We start from the raw sequence: 20,835 nt of genomic DNA, 5'->3' as shown, positions 1-20,835 counted from the left end.
GAAGAGGTTTTACTTCAAGGACACTAATGGTAGATGCACTGCAGACAGCTACTCATTCTAGATAGGAGCTTCTAGTTGTCCTCATCCAACACAAGCAAGCAGTCCACTTCCTTGCTGAATTTCATGGATAGTCTTGTCCGGTTCCACCATTGCTGTCTTTACTTGTCAAAACCTGTTTGGTTGCAATTTAGGCCATTGAACCTTGTTCACTGTTGCCAGCTCATGGGGAGTCCATGGTTTACAGGACTCCTGATGCTGAACCAACTAGAAATCTGGGCAGGACACTCTGGACTGTGAGAGTAGAGGTGATCATTCCCTGCCCCAATACACTGTGGAACATCCCAGGAGAATACAGTCCTATTCCAGGTCCTTCATGTCCTGTTGTTTATGTTGTGGTTCCTACAGAGCTCAGATTTTACATAAGACTGAAAAGAGATGGTTGTCTTTTGAGACTTGCTTGTCACATAGAATACAGTCATCTTAAGATGCACTGTTTTCTGGACAACTTCAAATACTGACAATGAATATGTGCTCTTAGCCCCACATCCTCTACATGTATTAATTTCATCTTTGTTTGTATTTCAAACTGGCATCTCCCATCTGCATTTGGCACAATAACTTGTTTCTCTATGTGGTTAGGATTATTTTCAAATGTGACTTCAAAATCAACTTCCCACACTATTCCCAGCTTCTATTTCGAGTGACTTTGTTGAATTGGAGAGCGTGAGAACATGGGATACACTGGGAGTAAGAGACAATTTGCAGAGGGAGGATTTAGAGGGGATGGGAGAGACAGAATGGAGTCTCCATGGGGAGAGGGATGTGCAGTGGGGCAAGAACAGTGGAGACTGAGTGCTGCATATCTCAGATTCCCTGTCCATCCTGTCCACGTGTCCTTGTGTTTAAAGTGATGAACTCTATACATCAGGAGACACAGGCTGGAGATTTCTAGCTGTGGTCTGAAAGAGCAGAAGTAGGAGCTATGCAGGAATTACAGGTGGCAGTGTGCCCAGTTACCCAACATATAGTGTCTGTGTCCAGACCAGGAGGAAGTAAGCCATCTACCACATGTTTCTCCCCAGGTAACCACAATTCTCAAGGAAAATATTTCCAATCTGGCCTTCCTCAGAATCTGTAGCAAATGTGTCTCTGAGACAATACAATATCCAAGTTGGGCTTGAATGTACACAACCTGTGGACCACTCTCCAGGGAAACACCTCAGCAATACTCACTAATCTGTACATCCCTTCAGGTTGTTCTCCTGGTGAAATGATTCCCCCATGAGGACCAATGAAGCTCCTTCCCTTGTTTCCTCCTCCTCGCAGAGAACACACAGTGGTTTTTCCATCTAAGTAGGAATCCATCAACTCCGACTTTCAGTGTCTGTTCCTCATTTCAGACACAGGATGCTTATCTAATTTGCACAAGGCCACAGATCTAAGGGGCTTTGCCCCTTTCATCTCGCTCTACTTTTCCTGAGAGAACACTGAAGGATGCTGTTATGTTGTGTGTCCTGTGGGATTTTGCTATCGATTTCTGAAAGAACCTGAGGTATGACCAGAGAACACACATTGGTTTTTCCATCTATCTAAGTAGGAATCCATCAACTCGGACTTGAGAGTCTGTGCCTCATTTCAGACATGGGTTCCCTGCTCCCAAAGAGGGACAGTGTGTTTGTCTTCACCTTCAGCTGTCCTGTCCCTCCTGCATGCTACACACAAGGAGTCAGTCCTGGACACCGGTGTAGTACACTGATGCATACTAAGTACTGACGATTCTGACTCAACCTGCATTGCTAACTTCTCTGGAATTTCCAGGTTCTGTTGAGAGGACAAACAGAGATCACTACTCATTTCCAGTTCTCAGTAAGTCTTCTAGATCCCCCACCTTTAACGCAAACTCTTCCCTTTAAATCAGCATTGTGAATGAACCTCAGAAACTCAAAGCTCAGGGAACACATGCATAAAAATCTTCTACTGCACTAGTTTCTCCAGGGTCTCCCCTTCCCAGAACTGAAATGCTCAGAAGACTTTAGAATGTGGGGTGAGCTTGACCCTTGGTAAGAAAAGCTGCTGCCTTGCGCTATAAATCTGTGCTACCCTGGTGGCCGTCCCAGTAACTAACACCTGAAAACAAAGTAAACTTGACTTGAGCCTGATCTGCCATTTACAGGCCCAACAACTGCTTTGACAGTCCTTGAACTTTCCTTGAATCAGAACTCCATCTTCCCTAACTGAATTCCATCCTCCTCAGTACCCAGTATGTACTAGGCCATAGATACTATCTATCCCCCATTTTACACAAAAACAGTGCTCAATCCATGTATTCCAGATTGCATTAGAAAATGTTTGCAATCAATAAGGACAACAAAAAGGAGCCTCAACAAGGACTTTTTTTTAACATGATCAGGGTCAGTCATGGAGCCCATGTTCTCAGAGTTAAATGATGGGTGTAGGAGACAAAAACAAAATGAGGGTGTGCAAGGGCCAGGACATTCTGAAGATGTAAGGACTTTGGTTGACTATAGAAATGTGCGAAAATTTTCACTGCTGCTACTTAGAGCAGACAGGAACATGTCAGAGTCCCATAAACTCTCAAATTGACAGTGATGACTTAAGTCTCATGACCTCCAGAAATGAGATTGTTCATATGGTGCGAGATGTAGAACATCACAATGTCAGCTGTCTGCTGTCCTCTGAATGTCACGCTCTAAATGTCAACATAAAAGGCTTGGGTCTGTCAGTAGTAATGCTGTTATCCATCAGGAAAATGTAAAAGTACTATAAATATTGAGGGCTGAAGTGATAGTCTGTAAAAAACCCACATACATTCAGCTGGAAGCAGTTAATGTATATGTGTCCATCACCCTGAGAAGATCAAAGTTTCTCCTGTCTATCAGAGTAAGATTTTCTGTTACTTTATTACTCTTTTTGAAGGGGCAAAGGTTCATGAAAGGGATTTGATGTGAAATGTCATCACTGTCACCTATGTTTGTATATGCCATCCCCACTGGGCTCTTCTGCTGAGAACACTGAAAAATAAACCAGATAATGTTAGGTGACTGGAGGAACATGGGAAGAAAATGCCATGTAACCATGTGCATCCCACTCCTGATGTCCATCCCACAATTTTCCCTCTTGTGTTGCATTAGGCCCTTGTACATACGAGGTTAAAGAAGGTGACCTATCATAATTAAGTCGTTTAAAACTTTTTGTTCATGGCCATGGGAAGTATTAGTATAGTTGATCAAAATAGAAAGTAAACAACAATTTACCGTGGGCTATGCTGTACGTGATTGGTCTGTTGCATGAGATATCACAAAGACTAATTGTGAGGTAAGCTAGATACCAGGCAATGTAAAGTGCTACCTGGGCTGTATTTTGTCCTTGTACTACAATGGATTTGTTTGGTGAATGAGCATTTAGACTCAGTCATTTTTCACAGAGTTGGGCTTTTCAAGCGGTCTGTGTCTTGAAAAAGTGAGAACTACAGCATCGCCCTAGGCATGGCAGCAGAGGGAAGCTGAGAAAACGTGGTGTAGGTAGCACATCTCTCCTCTCTGATACAAAACACACTTGAGGAGGAACAATTAGACTCTAAGAGAGTGATCATTTTCTCACACAGGTATATATTATGATAGCAATAAGATATTATATGTATGCCATCTTTCCTATATTCCTTAGTGACAAATTCTATGTTGTATTTCTAGCCACGAGCATGAATGGTCACACTTGCTAACAATAGACAGGCCCAGAGACAATGAACTGTTTGCTGCTGGCACATAGCTGGTGCATTTTTCAGTAGTTACCAGTAAAGCAGGCTTCAGTCCTGATGCCTTTAACTGACACCAATACCTGGGCAAGGGACCTACTGTGGCAACAGACAGCACAAGTGGACCAGGGGCTCCTAGCCCATGTGATATTCTCTAAGAATGTGAGTCTCAGAATGCAGACATGATGCCCAAGAGAGCAGAGGAGCATAATGTGTACTTTCTCTTATGGGTGCCTGGCCACAACATGAATCATGGAACCCCAACTCCTGACCTGCAGATGTGCATACTGAGCATTGGTGATATTGAAAGAGGAGTGTGTCTCTCACCTCTCATTTCCTGGAAGATTACTGTGTCATTCCTGAGGTCCAGAGGAGCTGAGAGGTTCCACAGGTCATTATGAGAGCATGCTGTGGAGGACAATTCAGTGGTCCGTCTTCCACCTTCTAAGTGAGACAATGACACAAATCACCAACAATATCCCTGGAACCTACCAGAGGGTCCACTAGTGAAAGCCTCCCAGTAGGTAGATGTTCTTGAATTTCTACTCCTGGCCAACTTAGACCACAATGATTTCCGACAGTGTTTAAAGTTACCTATACCTCTATTCTGCAGGATAACCCAGAAAACATGTCGGGTGGAAAGAATTATCTCAGAAGACCCTTGGTAAATGAATGTGCTTTTTTTCTGAACTCTAGACTGGATCTTAGGAAGGGCAGAGTCCATGGAGTCCTGTCCCAGGCAATCACTAACTTGAAGGAGAATTTGAGTAAACACAGTTGAAATATGCTCATTGGTATTAGAAGCAATGTACAAACAAGTATTGAAGCACTCAATCGGATTTCCTATATAATCACTATTAATTGGCATTCAGAACTTTTTGTTTTCCTGAGGGATCTCCAAATTAACAGCTCTTCATTCCACTAGTTGCTATTCTAGAGATGTTAGATATTGGATATTAATCTATAGACTCATGGAAATACAGTCTGTTGCTCCTACACCTAATATAACAACATATAGGACTTAACCTAGAAGAGATGTCAAGGGCAGAAGAGATTCCTCCAGGCCCAGTGTCTGGCTCCAGTACCTCCCATAAAGCTTCAGCGTTCCAGAAAGGCTACAGTGACATATAGGAGACTAAGAGATCACAAATTTCAGCAACAGACACAGCCAAATACTGTCACTGATTTTGTTGTAGTCACCTATGTATTTCAAAGCAGAGAAAATGGAATGTACATAAATGGCTCTAGAATATTATTTAAGGACACAGAATAGTGAGCCCATTGCAATATTAAAAACAGTCTCCATTTCAAATGTTCAAAATCCAAACCCTATAAAGTTCACATAAAATTCATGGAAGATATTCACATAAGTTCCTGCCTGATATAGAGAAAATCAAAAATAACATGGAGAACATGTCATGTGCCAAGAAAATTCAGAAACTGGAACAGGGTTGAGCAGACACTTACCTAGGACATCTAGAGAGAGCCTGGCCCCTGACACACCTCAGCAGACAACAAATGCCTCTATTTGAACTTTGATTGGCTATGTAGAGGTGGAAGTGTTTTGTGCGCTGTGAGTTCGGATGAGGGCTGATAACATCTACTCTTGGGTGGGATGGAGACAGCTGTCTATCTGGATCTCATAATAGTTCTACATTGGAGGGTAGAGTCAGGTGTGGAAGCATCAGAGCCTGATACCTAGATACTCATGTGTGCTCTGCATGCTCCTCCACTTTTACCACCTTGAACATTGTCGGTTTAAGGACACGAATGACACACACACACACACTCATCGCATAGTTTTCTAGGGTCAGGCGTATAAACTCTTGTCCTGACACATGCCTCCTTCCCTGATTAGGTACAATACAGTACTGGACTTCAGACCCCACTGATAAACACTACTCACATACCATACATCTTCAAATACATTCCTAAATATTGGTCATGCAGTAGTTCCCATCCATCCACATGCTAATTTCTAGGCATCAATTCTTTCTGAGCAAAGAACGCTCAGATGGTTCATAGATTTGTCGGCATTGAACCCTGAGTGACACTCACTTAACCCCACATTTAGTGCTAATTTGTAGGCTGTGCTAGATAATCTGCCACTATGCCCGAAATGCACAGCTATTATGGGTTCCACAGGATAGCACCACATCATGGAAGAACCACATGCACTGAAGTTATCAGGCCATCTTCTGCATACCACCACACAAGTGACATTCTCCAGTGTTAACATCAGGCCTCACAGGATACCTCATGACATCATAGTACATACAGTTTTAGAATGTCAAACCAGCTAAGTATGAAATAACACTCAGGCCATGAAACATCTTATAAAATAGCTGAAGGCCCTTTAAATAAACATCCCCCTACAGTAGTCTCAACTTCATACAGGTATCATGTCTGGTGACTTCCCTAATGCCTCACACATACACTTACTTTCTGGTACCCCTGGATAACAGAGCAGTCTCTGCCAACCTACTCTAATATTAACAGACCTGGATTGACACATATTCATCCCATCATCTAACCTGTATTGAATACTTATTGTGCTCTGCTACATGCCCTGTCCTACTCTTCCCCATTGCTATGCATAGTTATTCTTCAGGCCCTTTAAACACCCCACCTCTTCTGTGACCACACATCTTCTTCTAGGTATCAGGTCTTGTTTGACCTCCTATCACACTATCCATAGCTGTCAGAACATGCTGTGAACCTCACCTCCTGTCACACTCATGAAATTTCCTGCCCAGTAGTGACCCATTGGACATCCTACGTCTCTCCCTGTCACACCTTCAGTGTCAGTCACCATTCCCGATGGACTCCTCCTCAAACACACAATGTGCTGTGACTCAGGCTCTACTAATATTACTGTGACATGATGCACATTAACTTCTACTGCAGTGCCACACACAGTGGTGCCTATCAAATCACCTGACCGCCAACCCAACATTCCATATGATGTGCTAAGGTTGAGACCAAGTTTGTCAAACATTCTTACCCTACACTGCTCTCCAACAAACATTGCTCTTAAACACACACACACACACACACACACACACACACACACACACACACACACACACACAATGAGCCGGGTCCTTTAATGAATTTTGTCTCAGGGGCAAGCACCTATGTATTTATAACTCACATTTGATATTACATTAACATTGTTTTCTCCACAGTCGGAAGGTAATTCAGACTTGCCACCCATGATGCTGATTTCCCCCTTAACAAGTCCAGCAACCATGACTTCTCTATGACAAATGATGGCCATAGGGGTCATTTTTAAGACGAATTCTTAATTATGGTGCAACCCTTGATGACAGCCACAGGTTCAGTGTGAAGCAGTGGAGAGTGTGGTGTGTGAACTGTTTTCCAGGACACCTTCAGGTAGTGAGGAGTTCAGTGAGTTTTCAAGGGGAACTGAACTCAACATGGATTCCAAGGCCCTGAGCAGTGTGAATCATCACGTGAAGGTAAGATTGAGTACAGTAAGTATGTTTTTGTGGGAGAGGATGAGATTCAGAAGCCTGGTCTTGATATTCTGAAGAAAGGAACACATGAGTTGGCATATCCTATTATACTCACCACTGAGGGAAAGTTAACATTTAAATACCAGAGTGAAGAGTAATGACAGAATGAGAGATCATGGTTGTGTGGAAAGACAGGTGGTATCTTCTTTTTGTTCTTGGCATCCAGCTTCTCTTCTGATCATCTGATCCTGGCATTTTCTCAAACAATGGTGCATATTGAATTTGTTGACCAGAAGTTCATCACTCCAGGATGACAGGTAGCTTGTGCTGTCACTTACTTTCTAGAACCCTGACCATCTGATGAGTACCATGTGCAGAGATCAAGAAGCAGAATGCTTAGTGGATTACACAGATTTTCAGTTTGTGAGAATCAACTGTGCTCAGGCCTTGTTTTTGTTCCAGATCAAAGAAGCCTGGGCTGTGAAATGGTTAAATTCAGGAAATGTGGTATGGAAATTTCCTGAAAGCCCATTTTGTATTTTATATTTTGAGAGATGATTCAATAAGGATCCTGGCCAACTTGAGCCTCTCTATGTAAAACAGGAAGATTTCGAAATCACAGTGATGCAAGCCTCCCTCATCTCCTGTGTGCTGTCTGACATCAAGAACTGTATTGCATCAATGGTAATTTCTTCCCAACATGTGACATTGAATATTACAATTTTTTTTTGCTTTTTTATCTGAAAAGGGTCAGAGATTGAAATGAAGGCTCATCCATCCATCATGGAATTCAAACAGAGTGTTAATCTGCAAATGTGACCTGCAGAATAAAGTCTGTGTCCACTAACAAACAGACGCCTGGAGGTGAGAAGTTCTGTAATTAATTCTGTGGACCCAAGGCATTGAACCAATGCAGTTGTGTCTCTAGCTGATAGATCGCTTAGATTTAAAGCACAGAGTATTAACCTGTAGCACTAACCTCTGTTTCCCCAGGCTCTCCACCTTCATTCCAGTTACAAGTCACATGACTTTAATCTGATCCATCACAATAGTGAAGATTGGCTCCCTGGTCTGATTGATTGAGTTACTGATCTTAGTGATTGAGTTCTTTTCTTTTAGGCCATCAGAACAAGTCTTAGAACCGAGGTCAGGTCACTGAGATATTTGATAGCTGTTTTGGGATTTTGAAGCCAGAGCTTTCACTTCAAGGACACTAATGGTAGAGACACAGCAGAAAGACACATACTCTGGATAGGAGTTTCTAGTTGTGCTCATCCAACACAAGGAAGATTCCATTTTCCTGCTGACTTCCATGGCTAGTCTTGTCTTGGCCTCACATTGCTGCATTTACTTGTCAAAATCTGTTTGGGTTTCACTTTAGGCCATGGATCCCTGTTCGTAGCTGCAGGCTAAAGGCAATGAGCATTTGGACTCAGTCATTTCTCACAGAGTTGAGCTTTTCAAGCGGTCTGTGTCTTGAAATGTGATAACTACAGCATCACCCTATGCATGGCAGCAGAGGGTGCTGAGAAAACGTGGTGTAGGTAGCACTTCTCTCCTGTGTGATGCAAAACACATTTGAGGAGGAACAATTAGAATCTAAGAGAATGATCATTTTCTCAAACAGTTATATTATGATAGCAATAAGATATTATATATATGACATTCATCCTATATTCCTTAGTGACATATTCTATGTTGTATTTCTAGCCACTAGCATAAATGGTCACACTTGCTAGTAAGGGAACAGTCCCAGAGAAAGTGAGCTGTTTCCAGCTAGATGTGGCTGGTGTGTTTGTCAGTACTTACCAGTACAGCAGGCTTCAGTCCTCATGCCCTTAACTAACACCAATACTTGGGCAACGGAAACTTCCCTACTGTGGCAGCTCATGGAATTTCACAAGAGACAGCACAAGTGGACCAGGGTCTCCACACCCATGTGATGGTGTCTAAGAATGTGAATCTCAGAATGCAGACATAATGCCCAAGAGAGCAGAAGAGCATAATGTGCACTCTTTATATCTCTGGCATGGGAGGGATCATGTTGTGGCCTTTAGATTGTTACCTGAGAGAAATCAACTCATGTAAAGACTCACAACTTAAAACCCTCCTTCCTCACTGCCTGCCCGGTGGATGGTACAGTAACAGGGGAGTCAATACCAGCTATTCATACATCTTTACACACACTACTCCAATTTTGTGAGTACTGTAATTCTCATTCATTTTTTTTGGTTTTCCTAGACAGTGTTTCTCTGTATTGTTTTGGAGGCTGTCCTGGAACTCGCTCTGTAGACCAGGCTGGCCTCAAAATCACAGAGATCCACCTGCCTCTGCCTCTCTAGTGCTGGGATTAAAGGCGTGCGCCACCAACGCCCTGCATAATTCTCATTCTTAATTGGTCTAATTAATAAACATCTGGAGTCTGATATGGAGGAAAGTGCTGAGATGTCAGAGAGAAGGAGAAAGCCATGGCCATAGCTTACTTCCCTATCAACTCAGTAGACAAGAAAGTGAGTTCCTGTTTGTCCCTGTTATAGTCTTCCCAGCTATCTCACTTCCTATCTGTCTGTACAGACCTCTGTGGTTAATTAGTGGCAAGCTCCATTCTCTGATTCTCAGTCAAGTTTCCTTCGTACAAGCAAGATATCACCACACAGTTCTGTTCACCCCCCAGTGGAGGACACTGGGTACCAGAGATGTTCAGTACCTTGCTCTTTTGGAAGGAACATGAGTATTTGTAACACTGTTTAAATTTCTTTGACTCAGATACCATGACAATTGTGGTAACAGTCTGGGTCACTTGCAGAATTGTAATTAACCTTCCTTTCTCTCTGCAGAGTTCCAGGTTCTATTTTACATGTTCTGCGACAAAGCACTTTTCACCATATGTGATTCCTGTGTCATCTAGGTAAGTGTCCAATGGGATGGGTTGCAGGAAGCATAGGGCCCAGCTAAGCACGTGGTGGTGGAATACTGCTTCTCCTTCTTGATACTAGAGCCTTTTTATGGGACAGTAGCAGGGATTCAATTACAAGTGACAATCAGCGCTTAACTAGGAGACCACACTGAATTCTACCTCAGGAAAGTCACATGAGATGAAAATGGAGATTGCCCCTTCCTTGTTAGGTCCAGAATTTCACAAAGATAAACCTGCTATTATCTGAGAGGCCACAGGTCTAGGGCTGATGAATGAATATTTCTGCCAGTCTCATTTGTTGTCTTAAATCAGCTTTCTCTTGTCTGTGCCTGGTCACAACATGAGTCATGGACCTTCAACTCCCCACCTGCAGATGTGCACATTGAGCATTGTTTATATTGACAGATGAGTGTATCTCTCACTTCCCATCTCCTGGAAGCTTATTATGTCATTCCTGTGGTCCAGAGGAGCTCAGAGGTTCCACAGGGCATTATCAGGGCATGCTATTCAGGACCATTCAGTGGTCAGTCTTCTACCATCTAAGTGCAGACAATGACTGAAATCTCCAACAATAACCATGTAACCTACTGGAATGTCCACTAGTGAAAGACTCCCAGTAGGTAGATATTCTTGAATCCCTGCCTCTGGCCAACATAGACAACAATGATTTCTGATGGTATTTAAAGTTACCCATACTTCTCTGTCTGCAGGGTAACCCAGTAAACAGGTCTGAGAGGGAAAACAGTATCTCAGATGACCCTTGAGAAATGAATGTGCTTTTCTTTCTGAATTCTAGACTGGAACATGGGAAGGTCAGAGTCCATGGACCCCTGTCCCAGGCAATCACTAACTTGAAGAAGGAGAACTTGAGTACACACAGTTGAACTATTGTCACTGCTATTACAAATAATGTACAAACAAGTATTGAAACACTCAATCCGAATTCCTATATAATCTCTGTAAATTGGCATTCAGAACACTTTGAATTTGCCTGAGAGATCTCCAAATTAACAGCTCTTCATTCCACTAGTTGCTATTCTAGATGTGTTCGAACTTTGATATTAATCTATAGACTCATTAAAATACAGTATTTGCTCCTACACCTAATATAACAACACATAAGACCTAACCTAGAAGAGATATCAAGGGCAGAAGAGATTACTCCAGGCCCATTGTCTGGTACCAGTACCTTCCATAAAGCTTCAGAGTTCCAGAAAGACTACAGTGACATAGAGGAGACTGTAAACTTGTAAGATACCAAAAGGTTAACAACAGACACAGCCAAATCCTGTCACTGATTTTGTTGTAGTCACATATGTATTTCAAAGCAGAGAAAATGAAATGTATATAAATGGCTGTAGAACATTATTTAAAGACATAGAATAGTGAACCCATTGGAATATTAAAAACAGTCTCCATTTCAAATGTCCAAAATCCAAACCCTATAAATTTCACATAAATGTCATGGAAGATATCCACATAATTCATGAAAGATCATAAATAACATGGAGAACATGCCATGTGCCATGAAAATTCAGAAACTCTAACAGGGTTGAGCCTGGACCCTGACACACCGCAGCAGACAACAAATGCCTCTATTTGCACATTGATTGCCTATGTAGTGGTGGAAGTGTAGTGTGCACTGTGTGCTGTGATGAGGGCTGATACCTCTCCCATTGGGTGGGATGGAGACAGCTGACTATCTGGATCTCATAATAGCTCTGCGTTGGAGGGTATAGTCAGGTGGGGATGCATCAGAGCATGATACCTAGAACTCATTTGTGCTCCTCATGTTCCTCCACTGTTAACACCTTAAAACATTGTCAGTTTAAGGACATGAATGACAATCACACACACCCTCATAGCATAGTTTTCTAGGGTCAGGCGTATAAACTCCTGTCCTGACACATATGCCTCCTTCCCTGATTAGGTACAATACAGTACTGGACTTCAGACCCCACTGATAAACACTACTCACATACCATACATCTTCAAATACATTCCTAAATATCGGTCATGCAGTAGTTCCCATCCAGCCACATGCTAATTTCTAGGCATCAATTCTTTCTGAGCAAAGAACGCTCATATGGCTCATAGATTTGTCGGCATTGAACCCTGAGTGACACTCACTTAACCCCACATTAAGTGCTAGTTTTTGGGCTGTGCTGGATAATCTGCCACTCTGCCCAAAATGCACAGCTATTATGGGTTCCACAGGATAGCATCACACCAAGAAAGAACCACATGCACTCAAAGTTATCAAGCCATCTTCTACATCCCACCACACAAGTAACATTCTCCAGTGTTAACATTAGTCCTCATAGGAAACCTCATGACATCAAAACACATACACTCTTAGGATGTCAACCCTGCTAGGTATTGAAACAACACTCAGGCCATGACACATCTTATAAAAATAGCTGAAGGTATTTTGAATAAACATCCCCCTACAGTAGTCTCAAATTCATCGATGTGTATCATGCCTGGTGACTTCCCTAATGCCTCAAACATACACTTACCTTCAGGGTCCCCTGGAAAACAGAGCAGCGTCTACCAACCTACTCTAATATTAACAGACCTGGATTGACACAAATTCATCCTATCATCTAACCTGTATTGAATACTTATTGTGCTCTGCCAAATGCCCTGTCCTACTCTTCCCAATTGCTATGCATAGTTATTCATCAGGCCCTTTAAACACCCCACCTCTTCTGTGACCACACATCTGCTTCTAGGTATCAGGTCTTGTTTGACCTCCTCTCCCACTATTCACTAGCTGTCAGAACATGCTGTGAACCTCACCTCCTGTCACACTCATGAAATTTCCGGCCCATTAGTGACCCATTGGACATCCTACATCTCTCCCTGTCACACCTTCAGTGTCAGTCACCATTCCCGATGGACTCCTCCTCAAACACACAATGTGCTGTGACTCAGGCTCTACTAATATTACTATGCCATGATGCACTTTAACTTCTACTGCAGTGCCATACACAGTGGTGTCTATTAAATCACCTGACCGCCAACCCAACATCCCATATGATGTGCTAAGGTTGAGACCAAGTTTGTCAAACATTCTTACCCTACACTGCTCTCCAACAAACATTGCTCTTAAAGAAACACACACACACACACACACACACACACACACACACACACACACACACATACACAATGAGCCTGGTCCTTTAATGAATTTTGTCTCAGGGGCAAGCACCTATGTATTTATAACTCACATTTGATATTACATTAACATTGTTTTCTCCACAGTGGGAAGGTATTTAGGACTTGCCACCCATGATGCTGATTTCCCCCTTAACAAGTCCAGCAACCATGACTTCTCTATGACAAATGATGGCCATAGGGTTCGTACTTAAGACGAATTCTTAATTATGGTGCAACCCTTGATGACAGCCACAGGTTCAGTGTGTAGCAGTGGTGAGTGTGATGTGTGAACTGTTATCCAGGACACCTTCAGGTATGGAGCAGTTCAGTGAGTTTTCAAGGGGAACTGAACTCAACATGGATTCTAAGGCCCTGATCAGTGTGAATCATCACGTGAAGGTAAAATTGAGTACAGTATGTATCTGTTTATGGGAGAGGGTGAGATTCAGAAGCCTGGTCTTGATATGCTGAAGAAAGGAACACATGAGTTGGCATATCCTATTATACTCACCACTGAGGGAAAGTTAACATTTAAATACCAGACTGAAGAGTAATGACAGAATGAGAGATCATGGTTGTGTGGAAAGACAGGTGGTATCTTCTTTTTGATCTTGGCATCCAGCTTCTCTTCTGATCATCTGATCCTGGCATTTTCTCAAACAATGGTGCATATTGAATTTGTTGACCAGAAGTTCATCCCTCCAGGATGACAGGTAGCTTGTGCTGTCACTTACTTTCTAGAACCCTGACCATCTGATGAGTACCATGTGCACAGGTCAAGAAGCAGATTGCTTAGTGGATTACACAGATTTTCAGTTTGTGAGAATCAACTGTGCTCAGGCCTTGTTTTTGTTCCAGATCAAAGAAGCCTGGGCTGTGAAATGGTTAAATTCAGGAAATGTGGTATGGAAATTTCCTGAAAGCCCATTTTGTATTTTATATTTTGAGAGATGATTCAATAAGGATCCTGGCCAACTTGAGCCTCTCTATGTAAAACAGGAAGATTTCAAAATCACAGTGATGCAAGCCTCCCTCATCTCCTGTGTGCTGTCTGACATCAAGAACTGTATTGCATCAATGGTAATTTCTTCCCAACATGTGACATTGAATATTACAATTTTTTTGCTTTTTTATCTGAAAAGGGTCAGAGATTGAAATGAAGGCTCATCCATCCATCATGGAATTCAAACAGAGTGTTAACTGCAAATGTGACCTGCAGAATAAAGTCTGTGTCCACTAACAAAAGACCCCTGGAGGTGAGAAGTTCTGTAATTAATTCTGTGGACCCAAGGCATTGAACCAATGCAGTTGTGTCCTAGCTGATAGACGCTTAGATTTAAGGCACAGAGTATTAACCTGTAGCACTAACCTCCTTTCCCCTGGCTCTCCACCTTCATTCCAGTTACAAGTCACATGACTTTAATCTGATCCATCACAATAGTGAAGATTGGCTCCCTGGTCTGATTGATTGAGTTACTGATCTTAGTGATTGAGTTCTTTTCTTTTAGGCCATCAGAACAAGTCTTAGAACCGAGGCAGGTCACCAAGATATTTGATAGCTGTTTTGGGATTTTGAAGCCAGAGCTTTCACTTCAAGGACACTAATGGTAGAGACACAGCAGAAAGACACATACTCTGGATAGGAGTTTCTAGTTGTGCTCATCCAACACAAGGAAGATTCCATTTTCCTGCTGGCTTCCATGGCTAGTCTTGTAATGGCCTCACATTGCTGCATTTACTTGTCAAAAGCTGTTTGGTTTTCACTTTAGGCCATGGATCCCTGTTCATAGCTGCAGGCTAATGGGGAATCTAGGGCTGTGGGTGTCCTGATACTAAGCCAACTAGGACTCTGAGCAGCAGACTGGGCTGTTGTCAGGGTAGAGGTGATCCTTCCCCTCCTCAGTACTGTGGACCATCCCAAAGACAACTGTCCTAGTACATGTCCTTTGAGTCCTGTCATTTAAATTCTGGCCTGATAGACATTCAGATTTTACATATGAAAGAAAAGAGGTGATTGGCTTTTGGGACTTGTTTGTCATATACAATACAGTCATCTTAAGATGCATTGTTTTCTGGAAAATTTCAAATACTGATACTGACTATGTGCTGTTAGCTCCACATCCACTTCATGTATTAATTTTATCTTTGTATTTGAAACTGTCCTCTGTCCTTTACATTTGGCACAATAACTTGTTTCTCTAAGAGGGTAGGCAAATTTAAAAATATGACGTCAAAATGCCCAGTCCCACACTACTCCTAGTTTCCATGTAATTGCCATTCCTAATTGTTCTAATTAATAAAAATTTGGAGTCTTATATGGAAGAAAATGATGAGATATCAGAGAGAAGGAGCAAGCTAAGGCCATAGCTTACCTCCTCAGCAACTCAGCAGAAAAGAGAGTTCATTCCTGTTTGCCCCTGTTATATTCTTCCCAACTATCTCATTTGCTATCTGTCTGTACAGACCTCTGTGGTTAGTTAGTGGCAAGCTTCATTCTCTGATTCTCGGTCAGCCTTTCTTTGTACAAGCAAGATATCACCACATAGTTCTGTTCACCTCCCAGTGGAGGACTGTGTGTCCCAGAGATGTTCAGTAGCTTGCTATTTTGGAGGGAACATGAGTATTTGTAACAGGGTTTGAGTTCTTTAACTCAGCTACTCTGACAATTGTGGTAACAGCCTGGGTCACTTGAAGTCTTGTAGAATTGCAGAATTGTAATTGACCTTCCTTTCTCTCTGTATATCTCCAGGTTTTGTTGGACATATTCTGTGACAAAGCTCCTTTCACCATATGTGCATCCTGTGACATCTAGGTAAGTGTCCAATGATAAGGGTTGCTGGAAGCACAGGGCCTAGGTACTGACATGGTGGTAGTAAACTGCTTCTCCTTAATACTAGAGCCTTTATGGGACAGTAGCAAGGATTCAATTACAAGTGTCAATCAGAGCTTACTAGGAGACCACACTGAATTCTACCTCAGGAAATCACATGGGACATAAATGGATATTGCCCCTTCCTTGTTAGGTCCTGAATTTCGCAAAGATAAACCTGCTATTATCTGAGAGGCCACAGGTCTAGGGCTGGTGAATGTTCTGCAGTATCATTCGATGTCTAAAATCAGCTTTCTCTTGTCTGTGCCTGGTCACAAAGTGAGTCATGAACCCTCAACTCCTGACCTGCAGATGTGCACATTGAGCATTTGTGATATTTAAACAGCAGTGTGTCTCTCTACTCCCATCTTCTGGAAGATTACCGTATCAATCCTGAGGTCCAGAGAGCTCAGAGTTTACATAGTGCATCAAGAGGACACGCTGTGAATGACCATTCAATGGTCACTCTTCCAAATTCTAAGTGCAGACAACGACCCAAATCACCAACAATATCTGTGGAATCTATCGGAGGGTCCACTAGTGAAAGTTTCCCAGTGGGGAGATATTTTGAATTCCTGCCCCCGATCAACATAGACTGCTCTCCTTTCTGACAATGTTGAAAGTTAACTATACCTCGGTGTCTGCAGGATAACCCAGAGAACATGTCTGAAAGGGAAAGAAAGGGTCTCAGAAGAGCCTTGGGAAATGAATGGGTTCCTCTTTTTTTTTTTTTTTTTTGTTTATTGGTTTTTACGACACAGGGTTTCTCTGTACTATTTTGGATATTAAGAAGGGTAGAGTCCATGGAGCCCTGCCCCAGGCAATCAGTAACTTAAAGAAGGAGACATTGAGGACATACAGTTGAACAATTCTCAGTGGTATTTGAGACAATGTACAAATAAGTAGTGAAGCACTCAATCAGAATTCGTATACAATTTCTATAAATTGGCATTCAGAACATTTTACATTTGCCTGAGAGATCTCCAAATTATTTGCTCTTCATTCCAACAGTTGCTATTCTAAAGGTGTTAGACCTTTGAATTTCATCTATAGAGTCATTAAAATCTAGTCTGATGCTCCAACACCTAATATAACAATCAGTAAGACCTAACCTAGGAGAGATGTCAAGGGCAGGCGATTCCTCCAGGCCCAGTGTCGGTTTCCAGTGTCTCCCCTAATGCTTCAGAGTTCCAGAGAGTTTACAGGGACATAGAGGAGACTGGAAACATGGAACAGGTAACAAAACTAACCTTGTCACTGATGTTGCCATAGTCACCCATGTATTTTAAGGCAGAGAAAAGGGCTCTAGAATATTATTTAAGGATATAGAATAGCGAACCAATTGGAAAATTGAAAACAGTCTCCATTTCAACTGACCCCAATGTGAGTGAATTCACATAAATGTCATGGAAGATATCCCCATCTGTTCCTGCCTGATATGGAGAAAGATCATATATAACATGGAAAACATGTAGAAAAGAGAGCTCTGATGCCATGGGCCATGAAAATTCAGAAAATTGGTACAGGGCTTCAGCAGACCCTTACCTATGACATCTAGAGAGAGCCTGAAACCTGATGCATCCCAGGAGACAAAAAAATCTCTCTCAGTGCTCACTGAATCGTTATGTTGAGGTGGAAGTGTAGTGTGTGCTGTTTGCTGTGATGAGGGCTGATACCTCTACCATTGGGTGGGATGGAGACAGCTGTCCTTCTGCATCTTATAATAACACTGTATTGGAGGGTAAAGTCAGGTGGGGAACCTTCGGGACCTGATACCTAGATACTCATGTGTGCTCTCCATGCTCCTCCCTTTTTACTCCTTAAACATTGTCAGTTTAAGGACACGAATGACACACACACTCATCATATAATTTTCAAGGGTCAGGCCTAGATAACTACTCCTGTACTGACACATATGCCTCCTTACCTGATTAGGTACAATACAATACTGGTTGTCAGAACCCATTGATCAACACTCATCACATACCATACAGCCTCAAATAATCCCTAAATATTGGCCATGCAGTAGTTCCCATCCAGCCACATGCTAAGTTCTAGGCATCAATTTTTGCTGAGCAAACAACCCCCATGCGGCTCATAGATCCCTAGGCATTGAACTCTGAATGACACTGACTGAACCCCACATTAAGTTCTAGTTTTTGGGCTGTGCTGGATAATCTGCCACTCTGACTAAAATCCTTAGCTCTTATTGGGCTCCAAAAGACACCATCACACCATGAAAGACAGACATGCACTGAAAGATATCAGGCCCTCACATAAGTGAGATTCTCCAGTGTTAATATCAGTTGTTGTAGGATACCTCATGACATCAACTCATATACGGGTTTAGGATGTTAAACTTGCTTGGTATTGAAACAACACTCAGGCCATGACACATCCTAAAATGATAGCTCAAGGCCCTTTAAATAATCATCCACCTACAGTAGTCTCAACTTCATTGATAAGTATCATGCCGGGTGATTACCCTGATGCCTCACAATTACCCATCCATTTAGGTATCCCTGGATAACAGAGCAGCCTCTGCCAATCTACTCTAATATTAACAGGCCTGGATAGAAACAAATTCATCTCATCATCTAAGACATATTTAATACATAAGGTGCCCTGCTATATGCCCTGTCCTAGTCCTCCCCACTGATATGCACAGTTACTCATCAGAACCTTTAAACACTCACCACTCCTATGACCAAGCATGTACTTCTGGGTATCAGGTGTTCTTTGACCTACTACCACACAAACTACTAGCTGTCAGACTACGCTGTGAACTTCACCTCCTGCCACACTCATGAAAATGCTTGCCCAGTATTGACACATCCTACCTCTGTGCATGTCACAACTTCAGTGCCAGTCACCATTTCTGATGGACTCCTCCTGGACTCCTTCTCAAGCACACGAAGTGCTGTGGATCAGGTTCTACTAGTGTTACTGTGCCATGCTGTGTTTTAACTTCTACTGCAGTGGCATACACAGTGATGTCTATCAAGTCACCTGACCTCCAACCTGCCATCCCATATGATGTGCTAAGGTTGAGAGCAAGCTCATCACACATTCTTACTCTATACTCCTGCCCAACAAACACTGCTATAAGCATGCCCAGATAGAAACACACACACACACACTATGTGCCTGGTGCTTTTATGCATTTTGTCTCATATAATCAAAGGCAAGCACCTATGGATTTATGACTCACATATGATCTTACATTATCATTGTTCTGCTACAAAATTGGAAGGTATTTAGGCCATTCCACCCATGATGCTGAGTTCTACCTTAATTCCAGCAGTCATGGCTTTTCTATGACCAATGATGACCATAGGGGTCATACTTACAAGGAATCCTTGATCATGATGCAACCCTTGAAGACAGCCACAGATTCAGTGTGAAGCAGTGGCGAGTGTAGTGTGAACTGTTTTCCCGGAAACCTTTAGGTAGGGAGCAGCTCAGTGAGTTCTTAAGGGGAACTGAACTCAACAGGGATTCCCAGGCCCTGATCTGTGTGAATCATTACTGAATTTAAGATTGAGTACAGTAAGTATCTTTTTGTGGGAGAGGGTGAGATTCAGAAGCCTGGTCTTGATGTCCTGAAGAAAAAGGAGCATATCAGGTGGCCTATGCTAGAATAGCCAGCACAGAGGGACAGTTACCATTGACCTGCTTGACTGAAGAGTACTGACAGAATGAGACTGCAGATGTGTGGAAAGAGAAGTTCTATCTTCTTTTGAGCTTGGCATCCAGCTTACCTTCTGATCATCTGATCCTGGCATTTTCTCAAGCAATGGTGCAAATTGAATTTGTTGAGCACATCTTCATTCCTGCATGATGACAGGTAGGTCATGCTGTCACATCCCTTCTAGAACTCTGACCGTCTGATGAGTACCATGTGCACAGAACAAGTAGCAGCTTGCATAGTGGATTACAGGGATTTTCAGTTTATGGGAATCACCTGTGCTCATGCCTTGTTTCTCATGCAGATCAATGATGCCAGGTTGAATCAGGAAATGAGACAGGGAAATATCCTGAATGCCCATTTTGTATTTTATATTTTGAGAGACGATTCCCTATGGTACCTGGCTAACATGAGCCTCTCTGTGTAGAACAGGCAGATCTCAAAATCACAGAGATCCAAGCCAGCTTCGACTCCTGAGTGCTGTCTGTCTTCAAGAACTGTATAGCATCAATGGCAATTTCTTCCAAACATGTTAGGCAGAATCTTACCATTTTTTTCTTTTTTCATGTGGATAGGGTCAGGGTTGTACCTGAAGGAACATTCATCAAGGAAGGACTTGAAACAGGGGGCTAACTGCAAATGTGACTTGCAGAATAGAGTCTGTGTCCACCATAAGTGTTGTCAGCAATGCTTTTGTGGACACAAGGCAGTTAATTGAAGGAGGTATGTCCTAGCTGGTAGATCCTTGGATTTAAGGCACAGAGTATTAACGTGTAACAGTAACCCTGTTTCACGTGACTTTCATATGATCCATCAGAATAGTGAAGATTGGCTCCTGGGTATGTTTGACTGAGTTCTTTCCTTTTTTTTCTCCAGATTTATTTTGGTAAAAAAAAATCAGATATAACCTTTCACAAATTACATTAATGTTTAACATGCATTCAA

The 20,835-nt window shown here is 42.4% G+C and overlaps 1 long non-coding RNA gene across 2 annotated transcripts; it reads right to left on the bottom strand.

Annotated features, from left to right (window-relative positions):
• Positions 1 to 727: 727 nt before the first annotated feature.
• LOC121138136 lies at positions 728 to 20,715 on the bottom strand. 2 transcript variants are annotated; one of them, XR_005875320.1, is made up of 4 exons: positions 19,553 to 20,715; positions 4,100 to 4,216; positions 1,234 to 3,032; positions 728 to 959 (listed from the first exon to the last, which is right to left on the bottom strand). It is a non-coding gene; the product is annotated as an uncharacterized LOC121138136 (long non-coding RNA). The 2 variants fall into 2 exon arrangements; XR_005875319.1 differs by lacking the exon at positions 1,234 to 3,032 and having other exon boundaries at positions 19,553 to 20,710.
• Positions 20,716 to 20,835: the final 120 nt, after the last annotated feature.

The sequence above is a fragment of the Mesocricetus auratus genome, unplaced genomic scaffold (genome assembly GCF_017639785.1).
Source record: "Mesocricetus auratus isolate SY011 unplaced genomic scaffold, BCM_Maur_2.0 contig_4718_pilon_obj, whole genome shotgun sequence".
NCBI lineage: Eukaryota > Metazoa > Chordata > Mammalia > Rodentia > Cricetidae > Mesocricetus > Mesocricetus auratus.
This window is presented reverse-complemented; position numbering and strand designations above follow the sequence as displayed.